Raw genomic sequence first — 8096 nt, 5'->3', positions numbered from 1 at the left:
TTTTTTCTGCTTAAGTTGTTTTTTTCTCTTTTGTTTACAGTGGAAAGGGAGAACTGCTGGTCAACCCTTTTTATGAGCAAAATAATATAGCGGAATAATAATAATAATGATATAGCAAAATAATAGTGGAAAGAGCTTTGGACTCAGAGTCAGAAGACATGAGTGTGAACAAGGGTAAATAACATGTCTTCTCTAAGCCTGTCTCTTATGATGAAACCGGGCTAACAAATCCTGCCTTGGTTATTTAACAGAGTTATAAGGATCAAATGAAAGAATGTGTGTGAATATGCTCTGCAAATTGTATACTGTATAATTTACTGTACAAATTTATTGTATTTACTATATAAATGCAAGGAATATAATCAATACCTCCATATACTTCTTAGGATACTTTATTATTATAAATATTGAAATGAAAGTAAAAACCTGAGGTCTGATACACATAATTCTCATGACTGGTAACATGATTCAGAAAATTATTTAAAAATTGTTTTATGTAAGTTTATTTAGGCAATGATAGCAGGAAATAAATAATAATGATATATTTACTTGTTATATAAACTTCAAAGTTTAGAAAGCACATTTTTTTTTTTGTGACAGCCTTGTGAGATAGGAGAGTAGAAATAGTGTTATCAGCATTTTACAGCTGAGGAAACCGAGCACATGTAAGTGAATTGGCTTGTCTAGGTCACACAGCTAATTTATGAGATAGAACTAGGACTTGATCCCAGTCTCTCAAAGAGTGGGGGTCTTTACTCTCTTATTACCTTTGCCTCTATAATGGCTGACATTTATACAGTGATTTGTGGTCTACAAAGCATTTCACATGAATTAGAATTTTTTTTCTTAGAAACTTTGTCTTCTTCTTCCTACTTTTTTTGTTTAGCCTTCATTTCTAAACACACTTACCAGATACAGGCCAATCACATTTAAATCTTCCCCTGAGTCATTGATTTTCAGATGAACCAGCTCTCTCCTGGAATCCCTTTGCCTTTTAGCCAAGTCATCTTGGAGATGACTAGCCTGGGTAATTTTAGACCAGAGTAGATTAGTTTAAAAAAGGAGAAGACTTGGGGATATGACAGCAGGGCTGTCCAAAGGAAGAGTAATTAAACTTGAGAGTGAGTAGACTCTCTCTTACTCACGGTCTCTAAGTAAAGGAAGGAGATGCCTTTAACATGTATAAAGTGGAGTGGGGGTGGCGGAGAGGATTCTTGTCCAGGTACTATTTAGATTTGGTAACCTCTGAGGTTCCTTCCAACTCTGATTCTGTTTCCACTGAGTCAGCACAAATAAACAGATCCTGTTGATAGCACTTGTAAAGAGAAAGCAGAAGTTAGTTGAGGAAGCTTTTCAGAAACATCAAGATTAAAAAATACTTGAGTGAACAATTTAGCTAGACTGTCCTTGTCACTGTGCCTGGGTTTTGAAGGTGATAATGATTTATAATAACCAACATTTATAGAATGCTTTAAAGTTTGAAAACACATCACATACATTGGAGATAATGAGATCACATTATATCTCAGATATAATCCTTGGGTGGATTTTTGGTGAGGATGCTATCCATTAATTGGCAGGTAGGAAGTAGGATAGCCCACTTTTAGGTAAAGTAATTATTAATGGCTTACCTGTCTCACCAGTAGGCAAAGTGCTCATTAATAAATTAGGCTTTCAAAGAGGCACATGCATTTAAATTTATCTTCTGTGAATTGTAGCATCACATTTCTGGTGACCAAGATTCCAGAAGATGGTCCCTCCTATTTTAACAAAATTTAGGAGGTAAGTTTTGAAAGTTTTATCTTAAAACACCCATTAATTATTTTATTTTACATTTTCTAGCTTTAAGATACTTCTTTTTCTTTTTCTTTTTTTTTTTTGGCAAGGCAAATGGGGTTAAGTGACTTGCCCAGGGTCACACAGCTAGGAAGTATTAAGTGTCTGAGGTTGGATTTGAACTCAGGTCCTCCTGACTCCAAGGCTGGAGCTCTATCCACTGTGCCACCTAGCAGCTGCCAAGATAGTTCTACCCTGACCAATGCATGGAATGGGCAGCAGTCTTCTAAAGTAAAGTACTGTGGATGGAGAACTGTTGACTGGTAACAAATCAGGTCAGGCCAAGGAGGATAGAGGTCATCCATAGAAATTTAGTCAGCAGTGGTCAAAAGCAACAGTCAACTTAGTTTGAAAGAGACAAATGCGAGGAAACAATCAGAATCAGAATATCAGAAAAGAGTCCAAAAATGGTCAGAGAAGAAGGGCATGTCTTTCTAATGAAGTAGTTAGTGGATATCAAGAATCCTTTGTTAAGGATCCAAGGCAAGAGATAGAATCAGAATCAAAGATCAAAGCAAGAGTCTCTAAAATTGGATACAAGGAGGTCCAAGAAGGGGTCTAAGAAATGTAAGGAATTTATAACAGTATTTTACTTTTAATCTGAGACATGTACCACCTACATAGTCAGTTAGTGGATGGTTGCTATGGAGGGGTTAAGTTTCACTTCCATATTTTCCTCATAGGAATGGTGGTACACAATGACTCAGGAAATGAAAGAATGCCTTTTTATTGGCATTAATAAGGTTCAATATCTTTTCTATACCTTTGGCATTTTTGAGTCTTTCAGGTATCTTTTAACCTCATAATTGGGTCACTTTAGAAACATGGATCTCCTCTACTCATATTTGTTCTAATCCATCTGCTTCCCCCACCCCATTTTTTACATTCACTTTTTACTTTATTTCTCAGTTACATGTAAACAAAATTTTAATTCATTTTTTAAAATTTTGAGTTCCATATTGTCTTTTTCCCTCTTTCCCTCCCCTCCTTCCTCCTTGAGAAGGCAAGCAATTTGATACAGATTATATATATGCAGTTATGTAAAACATTTCCATATTAGCCATGTTGCAAAAGAAAACATAGGCCAAAAAAACCCCAAACGACAAATTGTTGACTCCATGACTTTATCATGATTCCATCAGTTCTTTCTCTGAAACTGGATAGCACTTCTCATCATAAGTCCTTTGGAATTATCTTGCATCATTATATTGTTGATAATAGCTAAATTGATCATCATGTACACCATATCCATCTACTTTTCCCATCGTTCTCTTTAATGCTTCTTCCTCCTTTATAATGATATCAGGGACTGTGATGTTAGTTTCCAAGTATGGTGGCTTCACACTTTATTATTGGTATAAGACGTTTGACACTAAAATATTAGCAAAGCTTTTTCATTTTTTCTTCTTTACATTTTCATTCCTCTAGTGGGAGGGAGATGAAGATAAGGACCAATAACATGTTTAAATAGGTCAGGATTGATTTTTTTAAAATTGAATGGCATGTACTTTGTTATTTTTATTCTTTCTTATAGCTTTGTACTAATTTTGATCTTTGCTCTAATAAGTCAGAGCTCTGATTGTATAGAGACAAATGGTACAGAAATGACTTCTGTATCAGTAACAACTCATTTTTAAAAATCTAGTAAACATAATAAATTTCAATTTTTGTGATGTTATTTGATGCTTTCCATGTTCCATTTCATGCTGTTCCATGTTCACATTTTGATTTGTATCTCAAAGAAAGCATTTAAGTATCCAAGTATATGTTGATTTAATTTGGAGAGTCTTGGTAAGTTTTTCATAATATTTCTCTACTTTTTCATCCTTTGTAATAGATATTGGTATAAAAGTTGCAATTATTTCATGGTGGTCCTTTTGTAACTACTTGTCAGGAACACTGCAATACATAACACCCCAAAGTCCCTTGAAACTGTTTGTTATTGTCTTGAAGTATATGATATAACCAACTCCATCAATTTCTCATTTGACTTTTTCAGGAAAAAAACCTGTGAGCCTCCCTTTCATTTTGTGTCAACTTCCTGCTAAAATTTTTCTAATCTTGACTTTTGTTATCACTTACAAATATACTTTAAAAAAGAAACTGTATTCAGTCCCATCTTCTAGCCCAAATAGCCATTGTTAGGAAAATGTATTCAAATCAAATGTTATCACTTGTGTAATTTACACAAGTCACAGTGTGGCTTAGTAATGAGTTAGAAAGATCTAGGTCCAAAATTCTTGTTTTAACACATTCTTGCTGTGTGACTTTGGGCAAACTGCTTAATCTCTCTGAAATTCAATTTCCCTATCTAGAAAGCTGTATGGAGATGCTAATATCTATAGTACTTATGTCACAGGATTGTTGAGACCCTCACATGAGATTATTTGAATAAAGAATTTTGCAAAGCTTAGAGCCCATATAAATACCAGTTATGATTTTCAAAGCTTGTAGTTCTATGTAAATGTTAGTTATCATGATCATGGTTATGAGATTGCTAAATCATGATTATGATAATCATTATCATTTCTTTCTCATCTTATGTTCTATGGGGCTCAGGCAGAAACATTTTGGGACAATTGCTATTCTCTTATCCTAGTCTTTTATCTTTAGTGTTTGGCACATTATTATTGCATAGGTGGATAAAAAGTATTGTAGTAACTGAATGAAACGTTGGGATGTGAGTTTATCTTCTGTACATTCATTGAAAATATTTTAAGTACTACTCTAGTAGCAAACAGAATGGAATGATATATACTTATTCCCACATGGTTTTAATTTCTACCACCAAGTTTCTGTATTTTGAAAGCCTTTCCTTTACATAGTTTAGTGAATATGAATGTTCAGCATGACAGAATCTATTAAAAACATTGTTCTCAATTTTTTTTTCAAGTCAATGTTATTTCTGTCAGTAGGTCAATAGACATTTATTAAGCACCTACTATTTGCCAGGTGCTGTGATAAGAGCCAAGAATGCAAAGAAAGGTAAAAGATAGCCTGAGCTCTCCAGGAGCTCACAGTCTAATGGAGGAGACAACATGCAGACAACTATGTACAAACAGGCTATATACAGGATAAATTGGAGACAATCAGTGGAGGGAAGGAAATAGAATGAAAGAGGATCAAGAAAGGCTTCCTGTAGAAGGTGGGATTTTAGCTGGGACTTGAAGGTATGATGATAGTAATGATCATGATGATGATTGACACCATGGGAAAATAATAATAATAGCCTAGTATTTACATAGTTTGCAAAGTGCTGTATGTATGTCATCTCAGTTTATCCTCACAACAACCCTAGGAGGTAAATGCTATTATTATACCCATTTTACAGATGAGGAAACTGAGGCATACAGAGGCAAAGTAGCTTCACCTAGCTCACACAGCTAGTAAGAGTCTAGGGTAGTTCTGAATTCAAGTCTTGCATGTCTTGAAACAGTACCCTTAGCCACTGTGCCGAATAGCTGCCCAAGTACTCCTAACTCTACTAAGTAAAGTCTTAGTGGAGTAACCATACAAAAAACAAAGAAAAAAATATAAAGGAAATGGTAAATTGAGTCAGTTCTGGCCCTAACTATTGTAAGAAGGTCAGATATCTAGAATTCATTCAAATCGTTAGAATTGACAATCAAAAGTGTAGTCTCATCTGAATTAATGGATTTGCCATTTGGTCCTACCTACTACTAAGTATATGATCTGCCAGAAATAGCATAAGTACCTTCTTGACCCAAAGAAATACCTCATTTTCCCAACATTGTGCAATAAATTGGCTGGACTACTCATGTGAATATTTTGGATAATACAAACTTACCTATTAAGGTACGCCAAATTTTGAAAAACCCCTATTTGGGGGGGGTGTGGAAAACATTCTGAAATGTGATTTATGAACTCTTTTGCCTTTGTTTCAAAAGCACTGTGATTTCATAGAGAGGGGTATACTATTATCTACTGATGAAAATTGCACCCCTTCCATATCACAGGTCCAGAGCTAGGCCTTAAGATATTATCTAGTCCAATAGTCTCATTTTACAGAGGAGGAAAATGAAGCCCAGGGAGGTTAAGTGACTTTCTTCTTATTTTATATAGGTAGTGAACATCAGAAACAGGATTTGTACCTACTCTTTCTGATTCCAGGTCCAATGTTCTCTCCACTATTCTGTACCACACTGTCTCCAAATAGTCTTTATAAGTCAATGTGGACAAAAATGAACAACAAAAAACCAGTCACTTGATAGGCACTATTTTGGTGATGAGTCTCTCCAAAATAACTAGGCTGGTTCTCTGATGACAGATAGTCAATCTGTTAGAGAGCCTCACTTCAAGAGAATCTTCCAGAACCTGTGTTCTTTTAGTATGGACTTTAGGATCCCAGAGTCTCCTGAACACCATAGTGATGGAGCAGATGAGGGCATTAGTGTAGGTCCTATCTGGAATATAATGAACATTATTTAAGTTTTTCTCAATTACTCCATTCCATCATTATCAATAGTGGTCATTGGTTGATGTCTAAGAGTCAATTAGATGTATAAGTCTGTTTGGTCAAACACTAAAAAACGTTTTGCTGAGCATTTTTCCATTTTTGTCTTTTAAAAAATTTCTGTTTCCTCACTTGATTGTTAGGTTGTCAGCAATTATGGTTGGCTCCTTCCAATAATCTCTTGCTTCCTGTATCGCCAGCCCTGATTTTTACTGCTTCTAATATGCTGTGGTCTGGGAAACAAGATCTCCGGGCCTGTCAGAATTGTGTCCAAAAAAAGAATCTATTAACCCTGAGGAAAGGCCTATAGGACTTCCCTCTGATCAAAGTTGTGGCCAGACTTGACCTCCAGTAGACTGGTGTACTTTGGTTGCTTTGATACTCTTTTTTTCTTTCTGTTTTTTGTTTATATGGACACCCTTTCTAATTGTTAATCAATGTCATGAAAATATGACAAAGCAAGGAATGAAAGTAGGCAGTTAGTTCCTTAGAAACAATGTTATAAATGTGGCCCTGGATATTAAAACAAAATAGTACTTTTCAAAAACTTGAACCTATATGTTTTCTTAGAGTAGTGAATGCTAAATATAAACAATAAAATGGATTTAGAATATAAAAGGACTTTAGCCAGAGGTAGCAGGATGTAGTGAATAGAATGCTGGACTTAGAATGCAAAAGACTTGGTTCAACACTCTTCTGGGGCATTTAGTATTTCTGTGACCCTGGCCAAGTTACTAAACCTCTCTGGGCCTCTCACTTCATAAACTTTAAAGTGTCTCCCTGATTTAAATCTGTGATCCTATGATTCAACACATGATCCTTGCAACATGTCAACAGTCAGCAAAGCTTCTGGGACTCCAGCATTAACAAAGATTTTAACCAACCACACAAAATGTAGATAGCATAATCTACTTATTAAGGCTGGGTTTTGAGATATTGTAAAAGGCTTTGGTTATGAGGACAGTAACTAATATTTAACAGGGCGCTTTAAGGTACACAAAGGGCTCGGCAAACATCACATTTGATCTCAAAAATAATACTTTAAGGTATACACTGTATTATCCTCATTTTACAGAGAAAGAATTTGAGGTTCAGGGAGGGTAAGGGACTTTCTCACCATTGCAAAGCTATTAAGTTTAGGTGGCAAGACTCGAATCTAGAACTGTCCAGGCTCCAAGTCCAGTGTTCTTTCCATTATATCCTGTTGCTTCTTTAATGTAGTAATGCTATTTCAAAATTAATTTTGGGGGAAGCAAAAAATATGTGAAGGAAGGGCATACCTGTACTTTTAGGTTCTCAGTTTGTGCCGTATGGTCGAGGTTTCCAGGTGAGCAAAGTGTTACCATGTAGCAATCCAAAAGTCTCTACTTTTTCACCTGTTGGAAGGTGCTTTGGTCACCATCCTAATCAGAAGAGTTAGTTCCTCAAGAAGAGGGGAAGTTACCTGATGCTGAGAAGTAGAGACATGACTACAACTTGTATAAAAATAGCCCTTCCAGATGGCCAAGGGGCAATATGACCACTCAGCATTTCATTATAGCTGAGCACTCAGATGTTAAGAGTAGGAGCAAAGCTATGTGAACAGTAGCCAGAAACCGGCAAAAGTCCAGTCCTAAGCAGAACAGTCTAAGCCAGGGGAGATCACTTAACATGCCAAATCAGTTGAAGAGATTTACTATTTTTCCACGTTTTCAACACCTCCTCATATCCCCTTATTTAACCTTACCTATAGATTTAGACACCAAGCCTCAGGGAAATATATATATATATATATATATATATATAT

The sequence above is a fragment of the Vombatus ursinus genome, unplaced genomic scaffold, assembly GCF_900497805.2.
Source record: "Vombatus ursinus unplaced genomic scaffold, bare-nosed wombat genome assembly UNPS02014778.1, whole genome shotgun sequence".
NCBI lineage: Eukaryota > Metazoa > Chordata > Mammalia > Diprotodontia > Vombatidae > Vombatus > Vombatus ursinus.
This window is presented reverse-complemented; position numbering follows the sequence as displayed.